This window comes from Thamnophis elegans, chromosome 3, assembly GCF_009769535.1.
Source record: "Thamnophis elegans isolate rThaEle1 chromosome 3, rThaEle1.pri, whole genome shotgun sequence".
In the NCBI taxonomy this organism is placed as follows: domain Eukaryota; kingdom Metazoa; phylum Chordata; class Lepidosauria; order Squamata; family Colubridae; genus Thamnophis; species Thamnophis elegans.
Window position 1 is genome coordinate 15,334,300 of NC_045543.1, and position 17,292 is coordinate 15,351,591.

At 39.2% G+C, this 17,292-nt stretch overlaps 1 protein-coding gene across 1 annotated transcript in view; it reads left to right on the plus strand.

The window, feature by feature from the left end:
* The first annotated feature begins 2,370 nt into the window (after window positions 1–2,370).
* KLHL29 (kelch like family member 29) overlaps window positions 2,371–17,292 on the plus strand; it is a 358,553-nt gene continuing 343,631 nt past the window's right edge. The window contains exon 1 of the mRNA XM_032212530.1: window positions 2,371–2,466. The gene's annotated coding sequence lies outside the window, so the exon portion shown is untranslated. The remainder of the gene's footprint in view (window positions 2,467–17,292) is intronic.

Genomic DNA, 17,292 nt, shown 5'->3' on the forward strand with positions numbered 1-17,292 from the left:
AGCCCCCAGCAGCACTCTATAAGCTTCCATAAGGCTATGCATGCAATTTTTTTTTGACAAAAAATGGGCCTGTTTTTGCCCCCTCCCCAGCCCCTAGCAGCACTCTATAAGCTTCCATAAGGCTATGCATGCAATTTTTTTTTGACAAAAAATGGGCCTGTTTTCGTGAAAAATGGGCCTGTTTTGCTCGTTTTTGTCTCCCCCCCCCCAGGAGCACTCTGCAAGCTCCCCAAGGCTATTCATGCCTTTAAAAAACGGGAGGTTTGCAGAGTGCAAAAACTTTTTTTCCTTTTGGAAAGCTCTTTAACTGATTGATGAGAATTACATTGATCAAGTGCTGTGCCAGCAGAAACACCTACCTATCTACTGTATTTCTCTCTATCTCTATTTCTCTCACTCTATCCCTCTACCTTCCTACCTACCTACACACTCTCTCTCTCCCTACCTACCTTCTGTATTTCTCTCTCTCTCTCTCTCTCTCTCTCTCTCTCTCTCTCTCTCCCTTTATCTACTTACCTACCTACCTAACTACTCTCTCTCTCTCCCTACCTATCTACTGCATTTCTCTCTCTCTATTTCTATCTATCCCTCTACCTACCTACTTACCTACACACACTCTCTCTCTCCCTATCTACCTACTGTATTTCTCTCTATCCCTTTCTATTTCTCTCTCTATCCCTTTACCTACCTACCTACATTCTCTCTCCCTACCTACCTACTGTATTTCTCTATCTCTCTATCTCACTCTATTTATCTCTCTCTCTCTATCCCTTTATCTACCTACCTACCTACCTACTCTCTCTCTCCCTACCTACTTACTGTATTTCTCTCTCTTTCTCTCCCTCAGTATCCTTCTACCCACCTACCTACTTTTTTTTTTTTAATTGCCTCTTCAAAACCTTGGTGCGTCTTATACTCCCGTGCATCTTATACTCCGAAAAATACGGTAGTTCAGTTGTTCTGAGATCTCATCTGCCAGTTCCTTCAGAACCCTGGGGTATAATCCATCCGGTCCTGGTGATTTGAACTCGTCTAGGGTAGACAGGTGCTCACTTACCATTTTCTTCCCTATTTCAACTTGCCTTCCTAATCTGATTTTTGTGGTGCTGTTTTTGATAGGTTGGACTGTTTTATCCCTTTGTGTAAAGACAGATGCAAATAATGAGTTAAATAGTTCTGCTTTCTCCCTGTTGCTTGTCACCTTCTTGCCACTTTCTCCCAGCAATGAACCAATTGTTTCCTAGACACTATTCTTTGCTTCCTTAAAATCTTTGTTATATAGAACCAAAGTGTGTTGTAGTAAAAATGCAAAATCAATATATAGCGTTACAATCACTTTAAAAGATAAAAAAATAGATTCCTAGGCATTGCCAGCAGTTCATTTTGTAGAATTGCATGTCATAGTTGCTATAAGGATTATTTTAACATTTATTACATCCAAGATAGGCCAAGGATAGAAACTGTCCATTTCAACTTTCTTCTGTGAGTACCAACCCTGATAAAGTGTTAGATAATTAGATAGCCATAGGTACACAAACACAAGCACACTCATTTTGTGTGTTTTTTATTTAAAAAAACACAAAATCATACAATCCTCAGTAATTGCCTAGAGTCTCCCCATTGTTTATAATACGGCAAATACTTCTTACCGAGACATAGAAAAAGACTTATTTATCTATTTAACAGAATTAATTGATTTTTAAAATACATTTTGTCCTATTTGATATCAAATATCTAAATTTAAAGGAATTATTATATAAAAATGGCAACAAATACTATATGAGAAGACTGGGCTATTTTTCAATGACATGTTAAGTTTCTCCATACAATAGATTTATATTGATATGATGGATTTTTCAAACCATCCAGGAAATTTTTTTGCTTATAATTCTGATAAACGTATAAATTATCCAGAAACAGGCAACATGGCAATGGAAGCAACCAAAGTTCTTTGCATGATTTTTATTTATGATTTGTAAAAAGCCAGCATTCATTTCAGTGATGGGATATGACCGGTACGACCTGGTACGGGTGTACCAGTGCCTGCTGGGAGCATCAGGTACCATTCCGGTATGGTGCTCTGGAGGACCCACTTGCCCTCCTTACCTGTATTTGAGCCGATCAGGGCTTCTGTGCACGTGTACGGAGCATACGGTGCCTGCGCGATACTCCGCCGAGCAGCTGGAGCGTCGCGGGTGATAAGTACTCATGCGCGCATGTGCTGCGAGTGTGCACCGTATCGGTTCCAACAGGATCAGGAACCCACCACTGATTCATTTATACAGTTCTTTGGATGGATTTAGTTCTAAGTAAAATTCTTAACTTCAGAAAACCATTTAGCTGATTTCTTTCTTTATTTTCAGGTGATCTGGTTTCACAAATAGCATCTTCTTTAAATGACAAGAATCTTGGGGCTACATTCATTTACAAGATACTGAATTAAAAACAGATTCTGGAAAGTATAAGGTAAGCTTTTAGTGCACTTTAAACATGCCCGTGTACTATGTGCTGTTGTACGTGAGCCTGTGAACTGGTGTCAGTTTCCTAATTTGTGACTGTTTATAATCTGTATTAGTTTACCGGCCTCTCTCGAGGTTATTACATGTGAAGCTATTTTGGGAGCGACCTGCAATATCTGGTAGAATGGAGAAACATACAGGCACATATACTGCTAATTTTTTTTGTCAAGCTGCTGCAGTTGAATGGGTTACTGCATGGTGATACCAAGGTCAGTTTTTATTAAAACACTTTAAAACAATACCCAGAGATTATTACCAATTCCAAACTTTTTGTTCATTGTACTTTTTCTGTGGAGTAGTCTTTAGGAACTATTTAATAGACATGGAACCTGGTATATAGCAATAGCCTGCCTCTATAGTGTTTTAAAAAATACAAAACTAAATTCTCAATTCGTTTTTGGTCCTGGGTTTTAAATTTTGTCATATTTCAGCAGTTAGAACCAAGTCTGAGATTTCTCAGAGTTCAGATTAGCTGTTCTGAAAGTCATGTTCTCACAGCATCGTAATAAAGAACAACTTGTGCTGATATGGCAAATCTCCCCTGTTTTGTCTGTTGCGTTTTTGTTTTTCTGATAGCTGATTCCGATGTCCTTTGAGGCTCAGAAAAAAAGAGAGAAAAACCCACGCTTGCATTAATGTTGATGTCTTGTACTGTATAAAAACTCTGATTTAAATTGTACTGCCCACTTTTTCAGCAGTTGACTTGGAATTTGCTTTGGATTGATAACATTTGCCTGCTATGATTTTTAATCCTGGTGGTTATTTCTAAATGTCTTTGCGCTCTCTAGCGGGGTGAATATTTTTGTTTTAACATTCAGAGACACCGTATAGATACTACAGCACAGAGAAACAGTCTTAATAAAATATAAAGGATGATCAAAATAACTTTTGATACGGAGCAGAAATGTGTCCCTCATTTCTTTTTCGATATCTATGGACTGTAATAGAAACAAGTATTAGAAGTTAAGCTATGATGCTGTTGTTTTTAATAACTTTAGCCTATTACCTCAGGAAGGTTATGTGGGGCAGGGAATAAGCTAGAAGTGAAACTTCAGTTGCAGTATTACAGGCTTGCACACTGTTAAATTGAATTAATGAGGTTATTAAAAGCTTATTGCAGGAGAGCCCCAACAGTGAATCCCTTCATTGGCTACTCGATTTAGCAAGCAAAATGCATCAGATTTTTTTTTTAAAAAAGTTATATCAGGATCCCTAACTTTGAAAATAACAGTGTCGGAATTTATTTTTCTACTTCTGGATGTGTGTCGGGTTCTTACTTGGTTGTGATTCAAATTCATATTTTTTTTAAAAGCTCTTAGTTTCTTACAACAAAATTAGGTCCTTTATTTTTAAAAGTCTAAAATGTTATTTTAAAATTAACAGTGAGTTTCTTAAGGTTCCGTGGATGCCTTGATCTCATAGAGTTAAGTTCTGGAATTTAACAGATGTTAGGAGCACAGTACTGTTTACAAGCCAACATCATTCACAAAAACTGCATACAAAAACACAAAAAAATCATCTCTCTCTATATAAAAGTGAAATACCACTCATGCATCATCACAAAATTGGCACGTATGTTCCTCTTGACTTCTAGGTGCTTGCTAATAAAGGATTTTTTGAAATGACCATCAGATCATTAATATTCCTTATAAAGTATTAACATGCTCGGATGCTAAGGAGCGTGACCCAACAAATGCGCGAACGACAAAAGCGCGCCAACAAAACCGCGGCGCTAAAACCGCGATGTCATCAATGCGCGACAACAGCACGCCGACAACAGCGCGCCGACAGTAGCGCGATTTAAGTTAAGGTAAGGGTTAGGGTTACAGCGCGCTTCTGTCGGTGCGCTGTTGTCGGCGCGCTTCAGTGCTCATTCGTCGGCGCGCTTTAGAACTCGCGGTTTTGTCACCGCGGTTTAGTCAGGCGCACTTTTGTCGTTCGCGCATTTGTGGGTGAACCGCTAAGGAGTCCTACTCCCCCTCCCCACCTGAAAAGAACTCTGTTCCAACTGCCAGTTGCCTCACATTCCGTTACCTCAGTTCAAACTGGTAGACATTCCACTATTAAGGCTGCGAGAGTGGGGAGGGTCCGGATCTCTGGGGGTAGATCGTTCCATAGGGCCGGAACAGCTACAGAGAAGGCCCTCCCCCGAGGAGCCGCCAAACGACATTGTGTAGTTGACGGCACCCGGAGAAGGCCCATCCTGTGAGATCTTATCAGACGCTGGGAGGTATGTGGCAGAAGACGGTCCCGAAGATATCCAGGTCTATGGACTATGTGTCTAGCACTCTTGTACAAGCTACAACCAAATTTTGGTTTTGTATAAATTTGGATACTAAAGGTTTTTAATTGAACACTTCTTCGAACACAAACTGAACCTGTATAAATTTAAGTTAAGATCCAAGCCCTGAGAGTTTATGTAGTTGCTTCCTTTTGGCTTACCTGGTTGGAGAAGACTCCAGGTAATCACTCACATCTCACAGACTTTTCGTGGTCAGATAAATGTTGATGACTTAATTGTTTTTTCTTCTTTTTTGTGAGCTGCTTGATATACACACATGGCAACTGTATTAAACCAATTTCAGAAAGATGCATCATTCTATCATAGGAATACTTTATGTATCTTATTTGGCAGAGATTTTTTATTTATGCTGAAAAACTCCCAATGATAAATGATTTCAGTTAAATATATATTAAAGGAAACATTATTGCTCAGTGTCTTTTTTTAATTTTATTATAAGGGAATACATTTCGCTCTTTCCTCAGCCCGGAATTTAGAGTTGATTTTCTGGCAACCAGAGATAAAGTGTAATGGAGACTATAATATAGTTTTAAAAGACAGAATGCCTGCATGCTTTATTTCAAATAGTGGCAGGCTTTTCCCATATTACCGGAATAACTTTTAATACAAATAAAACAAACTGAGATTAATAGCAAAGCATGAATCACTTTGACATATCTAAGAGAAGTGCCTAGAGATAGGACTCAGAAATTATATTATACATTATATTTACTTTATACACATTATCAAATACCCTATTATTCCCCTGAATGTCTTTAAGTTTTCTTTTTTTCTTGTTTTGGCTTAATTCACACAAATTTAACATGCATTCAAAATGTAGTTCTCTCTCCACTAATACTGGTATTTATGTGGAACCTCTGTCTGGAATCATGTTTTTTTTAAAAAGAAAATATGTTAAGAGGTAGGCATAATATTAACGTATTTAATGTAGTAAATTATTTTAAGTAGGTGTTCAGAAAGGCCCCTCATCATCCTATCTTCAATGGTAGGGAGTTGGTTTGGGTCCCCCACCACACCCCACAAATTGCCAGCAGTTGTTGGTTGCCTATGTGACTTTGAACCAGGTGATCTTAGGGAACATCTCCTCCTGTATTCATCTGCCCATTCAGCTTAAATGAAATAGGTTCAGTGTCCTCCAGGTCTCATCCCTCCAGAATTGTCACATTCCTGGTGGCAGCCCTTAACTTTTTGGAATTGCCATCCAATCAAAATGACATCTTCTCTCTTTGCCAGGATGAGGGTGGACTTTGGTTGGAAGGTGGGATTGTAGGCACATGGTATTTTTGTTTGTGTTGTTTTTGTGTTTTGGAATTTGGGGAGGGGATAATGTATGTGTTTAGATAAATCAATATATAAGCGTTTTGTATGGTTGTTTTCTGAATAAAGCCATTCTAAAGTATCAATTCAGTTGTGGCTTGAGAATATTTTTAAACGTTTCTCAAAACACCTACTTGTTATATGAAAGCATTTTTATGCTGATTCTCACTTAGACACCTTACTGCTAATTTCCTTGTTCTTCTCCTGCTATGTCAAGTAGGAAATCTATAAAAAAAACTTTTGTAACTTCAGAATGTCTATCCCTCACACTACATTTACAACACTGGCGACGAGGATGGGATATGCGATTCCCGCAGAGCCTAAGACAGAAGCGAGGGAACAACATCAGCCAACGTGAACGCAGGAAAAAAATTTCTGTTCTTTCCTCCATTGAGGGCCTGTCAGAGCCGCCCAAGTTTTAGCCAACCTGAGTAAGCAATCAGGCGCGGCCTCCATCCGTCCGAGGGACGGGCTTTCTACGCTTAACCTCGACTGGAGCCGCCGCCGCTACTCAGGGACGAGCTATGGACCGCGACGGCTAAACCGCACTCTCAGCATTACATGGCTGTCGAGAGGCCCAAGGAACCAACCGACGCGTTCAACCAACCGCCTCGTTCCAACCGCCGCGTTCAACAAACCGCCTCGTTCTCCAAGCTGCCACCTAGCATGCACCGGCTACGCTTGCTCAGCCTGTCTAAATTTGAAGGGGCTGAGCCTGCATAAATTTGAAGAGCAGCCCGAAGCTTTCATCAGCAACCGAAGCTTCCACCAGTAACCGCCTTTAGCGCCTCTGAAGTCTGCCCTCTGGTAGCAGCCGCTCGACCGATCTCCGCTCACAACCGCACAGCCTCTCCAACACGGCCGTCTCGCTATATACACTCGCTAGCACACTCACTATATACACCAGGCTGACCTACTCCTCTGGCCACTCTTCGTTACACTATCAGACCTGAACTATTCCTCTGGATTCGGCCGCCTTAACTATAAAGCCGCTCGCACGCCTCTACACCTGTGCAATCCGCTTGCCTCCGCTTTGCCTCCATCTACAGCTCCGCCGCTAGCCTCTCCAAAGCCTAGTTCCGCGCCGCTTCTTCCAAAAGAGCACTCGAGGAGCCCAGGACGACTGAAGCTCTCTCTACGCGGCCACCGCTTGCCTCTCGACCCAGCGAGAGCCGTCCAAGACTCTAAAACCCAACGAGACCCTCCCTAAAACCCAACGAGAGCCTCCCTCCGCCGCAAAGACCCCAAAGGACCTGATTTCTATCCTGGTTCCCAATTTTCACTACGAAGGACTCACCAGCAATCTAGCAACAGCGAGGCCGAGCATGCGCAGAACTGGGGGGAAGGAGAGAGTTTGAATATGCAAATAGTCTTTAGAACTGGGGGGAAGGAGTGTTGAATATGCAAATACCAGCTGCGGCCTGATTGGCTGGTCATTTTGACAGTTGCTCTGCGTTCTAGTATAAATACCCTGGCCGTTCAGGGAAAGTTTGAATCGCTGTCATCTCTGTCATAATAAAGATCTGTCTTGCATCCATGGCTCCTGCGTCTATCCCTCACACTACATTTACAACAAAAACAGTACCCCAGTACTTTCAAAGGTAAAAATAAACAAAATGAATCAAACTTGCAATATGTGCTTGAAATCAGACATTAACAACATAGTAATGAAACCAAGCTATGCCTGTATACTTGATATTAAGTGTTTTCAAAAGCATGCGAGAGCAGGCTTACTAAGGAAGAAAAGCAAATCCAAACTTTAAAGCCTTAGGTTATCACTTAATGTTCCCAGGAAATAATTTCTTATATTTCCAGGAAATATTTTTTTGCGTTTCTTGTGCAGCACCTGCAACATATGCCATATGTGTGACCCCTGTTTTTAAATTGGACTTTTGAATGCTACAATTGCTTTTGTGAAATGGGTATTTTCATTTGTATTCAAAGATCTGAAATAGTCCTTTGAAGATTCTCGATCACAGTTTCAAACAAGTATTTGTCTTGGTGCTGATTTTCTGTCTCTGGCATAGAAATAATTTGTGCCTAGCCTCTCAGGAAATCTTATCTCCCTGAGTCTTGGATAGCAGGCTATAAATGCAGAAGAGTCCAAGGGAGAAAGATGATGTATCATGTTGTCCAGTAATGCTGAGTAGTGACTCATAATATTGGGAATTATAAGGCAGATTTCCCAGTTGGAAGGTAGGCATATTTGACATCATCTTTTTTATGCTAAACGTTTCCTTCCAAAATTCTTATTTTCAACCCAAACATTTTATGAAAAGCTATATGTGCCATCTGTCCTTAATTTTTTTCAGATAAAAATTTGGAACACTATTTTTTTTAAAAAATAATTGAGTCAGTTGTTTTGTTTTATAAAATATATACCATCCTAACTTTCCCCCTGCAAAGCTAGTTTTTTTCAAGCTTCATGTAACTGTCAAGCTAACAAAACAGCGATATAATAAAATAAATAAATGGTTGATCAGCCACTTTCATCTGGTCTCTCATCTGACTGAATGTGTATTTTCCTAAAAATCCATATTTCTCACCTGTTTTTTTTCCTCTCGATTAGGCCATACCTTATATTCCTTTATTTTCTTCTACCAAATATCGCAGCTTTTTCCTTTCTAACTTGTCTCATGGTGCTGCCTTTGTTTTAGCCAAAAGCTACCAAGAAATGCAGAGAAAGGTGTGTTTAATTTTTATTTCTCCTCAGGTGAGTGAACGGATGTAGCTGCCGGGGTGGGTGGGTGAGGGACTTTGTGCATGTGTATGTCTCCCTCCCTCTCTCTCTGGAGGCTGGAGAGATGGGCCCATTTTTCGCCTCTTGAGGCCTCTGCGCGTCCCGTTTTTGGCCCCCAGAAGCCATGTGGGGGCTGACGGGTAAGTGGGACAATGTGAGCAGGGTAACCTCATCCCACGCGGGGTGGATTAATGGCTTTGGCAGGCTATATCCGGCTCACGGGCCGTAGTTTGAGGACCCCTGCTGTAGCTGATGGTCTCTGGATTCAGGACAATTCTGATGGTTTAAACTGGGATGTTGTCTATGCTTGTTTAAATATTCATCTTCTCGGGCATGTTTTGAGAGGAAAAAAACTAGGGTGGAAGAGACATCCAGTTTAGGTTTTAAACTTAATTGGAATGCTATATTTTCCTGATTTGTTTTACTGTGCCTGTTTGTATGCAGTAGTTATCTATTAATTATAACAAGTGGTAATTACCACCAGCTCTCTGATACTGTTTTCCAGAACAAATAGACTGACCCTGTGATTGTTTATACTGTTGGTTTGTCTTTTTAAATATATATATATAACATCTTTCATCTTGGCTGTAATTAGATGTTCTGTTCTTAATGTACATCAGACATAGTATTTAAAATCAATAAAATTAATATTTTAAAATTAAAATAATGTTTTCTGGCCTTATTTTCCATTTAAACAAGGTATGTTTTATGATAAATTAAAAATATATGGATACAGGTAATAAAATTGCCATGCTGTAATTATTTTGGGTCAAGATGTAAAGGAATTCTGTCAGAAACAAACCCACAGACACACGTACACACACACACACACACACACACACACAAGTGTTTGTCAAGCTGACAAGTTGAGCAATAACTAGAAAAGGCTTCCTCAACCTGATTTGAATAGTTTGGATTACAGCCTCTATTAGCTGATTGGAGGTGAAACTTGCTGTAGCTAAAGGGAATTATAACATTCAAGCACTAAATCTGGAGGTTTGGATTAGAAGTTTGAAGAAAGGAAAGATTTCTATCATCTATTTAATCTGGGATAGTTTTAATCAGTCTTAGTATTCTTCATTGTGTAAATTTTAATTTGCAGAATTTTAATGCCCATGGTAATTGGGAAATTCTCGGCATTAAAGTCTATACAATTGGGGGTGGGTGGGTTACAGTGGTGGGTTTCAAAATTTTTTAGAACCTCTTCTGTAGGTGTGGCCTGCTTTGTGGGAGTGGCTTGCCGGTCATGTGACCGGGTGGGAGTGGCTTGCCAGCCATGTGACCAGGTGGGAGTGGCTTGGCAGTCATGTGACTGGGTGGGCATGGCCAACTTGTAAAATGTGGTGAAACTCACTTAACAGCACTCTTGCTTAGCAACCAAAATGTTGGCTCAGAAACTCTGCTATTTGAAGCATGCAAGTCTTAAAGCTGTCAAGTTACAAGACCTTTGCACCCCTAACCCTTTAGAAAAAAAACCCCAAGGATGTTCAAATTTGACAGCTTAAAGACTTTAAGATTTAGATAGGACTCTTAGAGGCAGGCGGGGCAATTGGTGAGCCAGCCAGTCAGTGAGCGGCGGGCGGGGTAAGCATGGTGCGAACAGGCAGGGGGAGGAAGTTTGAACCAGTTCTAAATAGCACAATAGATTTGTGGAAACTCTTCTATAGAAGAGGTTAGAACTGGCAGGAACCCACCCCTGGTGGGTTATGCAAACTTTGGAGAAACTTTGTCTGGGGTAAAACTGTAATAAGTGGGTTTGCTAATCTTTTAATGCTAGTTATTGAAAGCTCTAGTTTCTAAAACATTTTATTCATTTGTCGACCAATTTAGCATCACTATTTAATAAAAGCATGCATATTACTTAATTTAAGTAGGGGGTCCAAATGGAACAATCTGGGGACATGCAGATGAAAGTAATGCATAGCACAGTTTTTCTATTGAGACAGTTGATCCACAATAATTAGTAATTGCTGAGAGTGGGAAACATGGCATGGGTTTCAGGTTCAACATAAATACACAGAGACAGCTTGCTGAAAATAACCTTGTAGGTCTCCAAGGTATATCAGATTTTACATTATCTAGAAAGATGGCTGCATGGCTTTGGACCAGTTGCTCTCTCTTAGTCCAGACATCAGGCTCCGGTGACAAGCCAGTTGGTCAATTTCTCTTGCAGCTAATTTATCAACTCTTGGTTGATCTGAGGGGGGAAACCCCCAGCAGATCTTCATTTGCGGAAAAGCATTTAGTAGAAACACACACACACACACACACACACACACACACACACACATATATGAGAGAACCTGGGGATAAGGGAGGACAGACTCATATAAGAAAAGAATTACAAGAGTACTGTAGTCTGCCAGATTTTTTTCACTTGTGCTCACTAGTAGCTAATAAGCCTAATAACAAATCAAGCACAGTAAACTTTTGGATAGGAAGTTTAGTTTATTCTAATACTTCTGTTTATCTGAAACCAGTATTGTAGTATTTCATAACTGTACATTGGCTACTGCAATCTCTCTCTCTCTCTCTCTCTCTCTCTCTCTCTTTCTCTCCCTCCCTCTCTCCCTCTTTCTCTCCCTCCCTCTCTCCCTCCCTCCCTCCCCCCTCTCTCTTTACAGATAAGGAGCATCCAGATGTTCAGAATAACTCAAAGGATATATTATTGAAAAGCTTTTGAGCATTAACAAAATATTTAAATGATAGATAAGAAACGTGGCAATTAACTGCATAAAGCAGTGGTAGTCAACCTGGTCCCTACCGCCCACTAGTGGGCGTTCCAGCTTTCATGGTGGGCGGTAGGGTAACTCTGCTTTATAAATTTTATAAAGCAAACTTACTTCCCTACTTTATAAATCACCATTACTGTGGAACCGGTGGGCGGTTAGAAAATTTTACTACTAACAGAGATACAAAAGTTGGCGGTAGGTATAAAAAGGTTGACTATCCCTGCCATAAAGAAATCAAGAAATCATGATTTTGGGTTTATTTTATATATGATCATAACCATTACAATTATTGTATGAACCAGTCTGAAATGAAAGTTCTATTCACAGACCAAGGAAGGCTAAGGGTATGTGAGTTAAAAATCAAACCCCTTTTATTGAAAAAAATTTCTTAATTGTCCTGCCCTGAGAAGGAGGCTACAGCGCAGTCCTAATCCAGATTTGATATCAGTGTGATTCCCTTAGACTAATTTAAATGAACAGATCAGTTGCATGTTGCATAAATATTGTAGCCTCTGGTTTGACAAGCATAATCTCAAAATAAAATTGGAGACAACATTAATGAAGTTTGTTAGGTTCTTCCTAGGGATATTTTCAGGTTTGTCTGCTAGAAATTTGGGCATGCCAGTGATTGATTCTCTCAGTTTTGGAAGTGCAAAGCCACAAATTCCTTAATTATCAAGTGTAGTAACAGTAGATTAGCTTCTCTCCTCCTCATTGGAATTCTAGCCATGTAAAAGTTGGTTGATTTATTTAGGCTCAGTCGAGTATATTAAAAGTGTAGTCCTTCTGGAACACTTCAAGAAGATTTGTTGACTTTGTAGAGGCTTGCTCTGGTGAAGGACTTCGACAGGCTGTGAGAAAACCAATACATTTTTGTCTGCATGCCAAGAGCTCTTTGGATTTAGAGGCTTGGAGGAGACAAACCTTGTTTGATTGTGCAAAATGGATAATCTCACAGTAATTTATCAAATGAGGATTTCACTGTTAGGGACCACAAGGGTTCAGGTTTGTGTCACACTTAATTATATGTATATGTATATTAACTACATGAAACATATATATTTAAAAATAATTACTTTATCACTATATAGGAGAATGGGCAATTTAGTGCCTTCCATATATTTTGGATTTCAATGTATGGCTGTGAAAGGTGGACCATAAGAAAGGCTGAGTGCCAAAGAATTGAGTTCTTTGAACTATGGTGCTGGAGAAGACTCCTGCAAGTCCCTTGGACTGCAAGGCGATCAAACCGGTCAGTCCTAGAGGAGATCAACCCTGATTGCTCTTTAGAAGGCCATATCCTGAAGATGAAACTCAAATACTTTGGCCACCTAATGAGAAGGAAGGAGTCACTGGAGAAGAGCCTAATGCTTGGAAAGACTGAGGGCAAAAGAGGAAAGGGACGAGAGAGAACGAGGTGGCTGGATAGAGTCACCGAAGCAGTGGCATGAGCTTAAATGGACTCCAGAGGATGATAGAGGACAGGAGGGCCTGGAGGAATGTTGCCCATGGGGGGGGGGGGAAATGTATACTTCGAAATCTCCCATTTTCCATTTAAGATCATTGAAAATAAAGATATAAATTTTTGTCCCTTAACCTCTTTACCTGTAAGCAGAACATGGGTGGGGAACCATTTCAGCTCAAAGAAAATATTTCAGTATAGAAGTCTTTTGGGTAGAGCAATGGCAAGGTAACATAATACACATGGCTAAAAAAATATGATGCCTGTCTTTGAGATATAGTAGTGTCTAGGTTGTATCACTCAGAGAGCATAGCACAAACCTATAAAACTATTTTAAAGAAAATCTTTTTTTTGTTTTTGTAAATGCAGTTATTAAAAACAATGCTTAAAAACAATACACACACACACAAAACGCCTGGATAGTGTACTGGTTAGAATGCAGCTCTTTGATGCAGGCAATGTATTCGTGTGTGTGTGTGTGTGTGTGTGTGTGTGTACTGTTTTTAAGCTATCTAGGGATCCTTGGCCAAAGACTCGCTAATATTTCACCTTCTTGGATATGAGAGTGACATGAACTAAGAGAGTCACACTGATTCTGACAATGGCTGGATTAACAAGGTCCACACCAGATGTTCAGGAACCAAGATAGTCTGATAATAGGTGGCTACTGGAACAAACCATACATGAACAAGACGAGAACCTAGAATTGATGGAATGCTGTTACAATAGCAGACCTAATTAGAGGGGATATATGAAACATCTGAGGGAATTATGAATGGACAGGCCTTTATCCGCACTTACCAAGAAATAGCTAATACCAGCTCAATAGCTAAACAGTATGGACCTTCGGTATGCATTATTGCAACATCTGCAGTTTAACGCAATTAATTCCAAGGTTACCAAACCACTACAGAAAGTGTTCCTTTCTGTGTAACATTCAGTTATAAGCTAATGTATTGGAGCATTGGGTTGCCTTGTTTTAATAAACATGTGAAGAACTACCCATAAAGCACTTTGGCTTTAATATGAGTTTTCTCTTGGTGATATTAATCACTGGCTTTAAATCTCCTTGATTTAAATAAATGTGCCTTGATAGATGGACAGTTTGGAGAGACTCAGCATAAATTTTGCACTGGAAGATATCTGATCCCGAGCATTGACATCTTTGTTAGTTATGTTGTCAACATTGATTATTTGGGCGGCATCTCTTCGTGTAGATTTTGTAGAAGGTACCTACTTACTTGAAATCTTTTGTCATTTCTGTTGAATTGTGAATAGGCTACTGTTTGCAATTAACTTTCATTATGCACAAAACAGGTGTATATAGATTTACATTTGATTGTTTGGGAGTTTTCTTTCATTTTTAATTGACAACCTAGCTAGAAGGCAGCATCTAACCAATCTTAGTTAATAATCAAAAGTTAATCTCAAAGGATTAAGCAGAATTGAACATGTTTTATTATCTGGATGGTAGACTATTAGAAACTACCAGATTCCAGAAATGACTTAGGAAATTGAAAAACACTCCAGAAGAAACTAATGGCAAATTATTTCCGTATTAGTGACCAAGAACTTGTAGGGCAATAATGCTATTCTGCTTTTGTTATTTGCAACAACAAGCTTTCGTATATGCCCATTGATAGGACTGCAGAGAGAAAACAGAATTGACCTAAAATCAGAGGTACTTTGCAATTTCATTCTGAAATGTTTATTTCAGTTGCTTTGGAGTGGTTTATAAATGCAAATAAAATCAATACATTAACATTTGGGGGGGGGGATCAAAACCTCCCCACTACTCATTTGCTGCCCTCTGACATGGGAAAAAAGTATTTATCCAGAAGTTAGTAAAATGAGCATGTTGGTGAGCATTCTGCACATTAAAGAAGTCAAATATTTATTAACATGATACTAAGGAACAAAAGTGACACAAACTTGCTAATACTTTTTATAGAAAAATAAGTACAAGCAAAGTTGATGACTGAGTTTAGTTTCTTTCTTTTTTTGTTCAAAAGAAAAAGATGTTTCAGTAACAGTAGTAGCAGCTTGTGTTTTCCATAGTCTCTCACTGCACATTTCTCCTTTGCACTTCTTCCTACACTGTCTTTTCTTCAGAGATTGAGAGATTTGCATTCTAGCAGATCAGACTGCATAGCTTGATGCCTGCTGAGAAAAGCTTGCACACCTGTTAAGCTGTCTGTGCAACTCCAGCAGGGAGTCTTGCTACTCTGAATTCAAACATCTTTACTTTGGGAGAGGCGGATGAAATGAGATTTGATCTAGAGAAACTCTGGAGATGATAATCCTGGTGCTAATTTTATATTTTGAGAAGACTGGTTTATACGCTGCTTGGAACAGAATGGAGGGATGGGAGCGGATAGGTATATGGCAATCATAAATTTCATGTCAGAAGAATTGTATTTAAGATCTAGATAAGGGAAGCAGCTTCACTTGTTGCAACTTCATATGTAGGGTGGGATGCGGTGGCTTAGTGGCCAGGACGCTGAGCTTGTCGGTCAAAAGGTCAGCAGTTCAGTGGTTCGAAACCCTAGTGCCGCGTAACGGGGTGAGCTCCCGTTACTTGTCCCAGTTTCTGCCAACCTAGCATTTTGAAAGCATGTAAAAATTGCAAGTAGAAAAATAGAAACCACCTTTGGTGGGAAGGTAACAGCGTTCCGTGTGCCTTCGGCATTTAGTTATGCTGGCCGCATGACCACAGAGATGTCTTCGGACAGCGCTGGCTCTTCAGTTTTGAAACGGAGATGAGCACCATCTCCTAGAGTCGGGAACAACTAGCACATATGTGCGAGGGGTAACCATATGTAAAGAATAGATGGGAATGCCATTTCATTGTAGAGTTTATTTTCTCATGTGAAGTTCATTCATGCTTATATCTACCTTGGGGAAAAAGAAATTGAATCTGCCAAACTACTTCCAGATTATTTATATCATGATCACTGAAGTATATGGTTTGAACATCTTCCTCACTAAATTTTAAAAAAGACGGGTTTTTAAAAACAAAAACAAAAAAAACAAGAGTAAGTTTCTATTTTCCTTGCAGAACACATCAGAAATAGGAGAAACGGGTTTTGTAATGTTAATCGATGCAAACACTTTCAGAATCATGTCTGGCTTGTGCATTATAATAAAACGGAGACTGCAATATGGGTCTAAATTTAAAATACTATATTGCAGGTCATAAATTATCTCCAATCATTTGCTATACAGAAAAACATTCTGTAGATAACAAAAACCTTGGATGCACTTTTTATAACTATTGACAGAATGTCTATTAAAAAGCGATTTGGTGTCCCCATTCATAATATAGGTTTCCCTTACCCCAAACCTCTATAACTAATATTATAACCCATATAAAATACAATTTTGCTACTACTTTTACCCTAAGCTCTGAACTGTCTGGAAAATTTCCTCCCTGTGGGCATTTTTTATTTGACAGATCTGTTCATTTTTGGAATGATTGAAATGCCCAATTAGATTTAGGTACCAAGAAGAGAACTCTTAATGTATTCAGGTCCCCAAATACTTAAACACTTGAAATTGCGGACAAGACTTTGGAACTACAAAATATTTTGCTTTTTACTGAAGGAAGATCTTAGCATTTCCAAGCTTTCTAACCGCGTTCTAAAACTGACAAGAGGGAAGAAATGCTCTACCTTGTCCTAGGGATAAAATGCACATAAATAAAGGATTTGTGTCTTTAACCATCTTGATAGTAAATACCAATTCTCTAATTGACCTCTTTGCGTTATGTTATTGGAATGCTGTTAGGCTGCTTTCTCTAGCATTTTGAAACATGAAAGCAAAATACAATTCAATAACTGTATGAAAAAGGAAGAAAAATATTCGGTCTGCAACAACAATTGTTGTACAACATTAATTTTTACTACCTTCTCTATTGAGTGTTTCAGCTTCAAGGAGGAGATGGAGTATGGCATTCACTTGATTACTACCAAACTGCTGTTATTAGCCGTTCTGCTTGACAGTGTAATAATAGTAATAATTCATTTTGTGAATACAATAAACTATAGATCATAAATGTAGGAACATTAAAAGTAATAACTAAGGTAGTTGCTCTGATAGAAGTGGAAAAGTTTCACTGTAAAAAGCTAATCCTCATTTTTGTTTTTCATCTGCTGATGTTTACATAGTTGTAATAAGAGTAGAATCTTTTGGTTTGTAATTTTTCTAAAGAAACAGTTCTC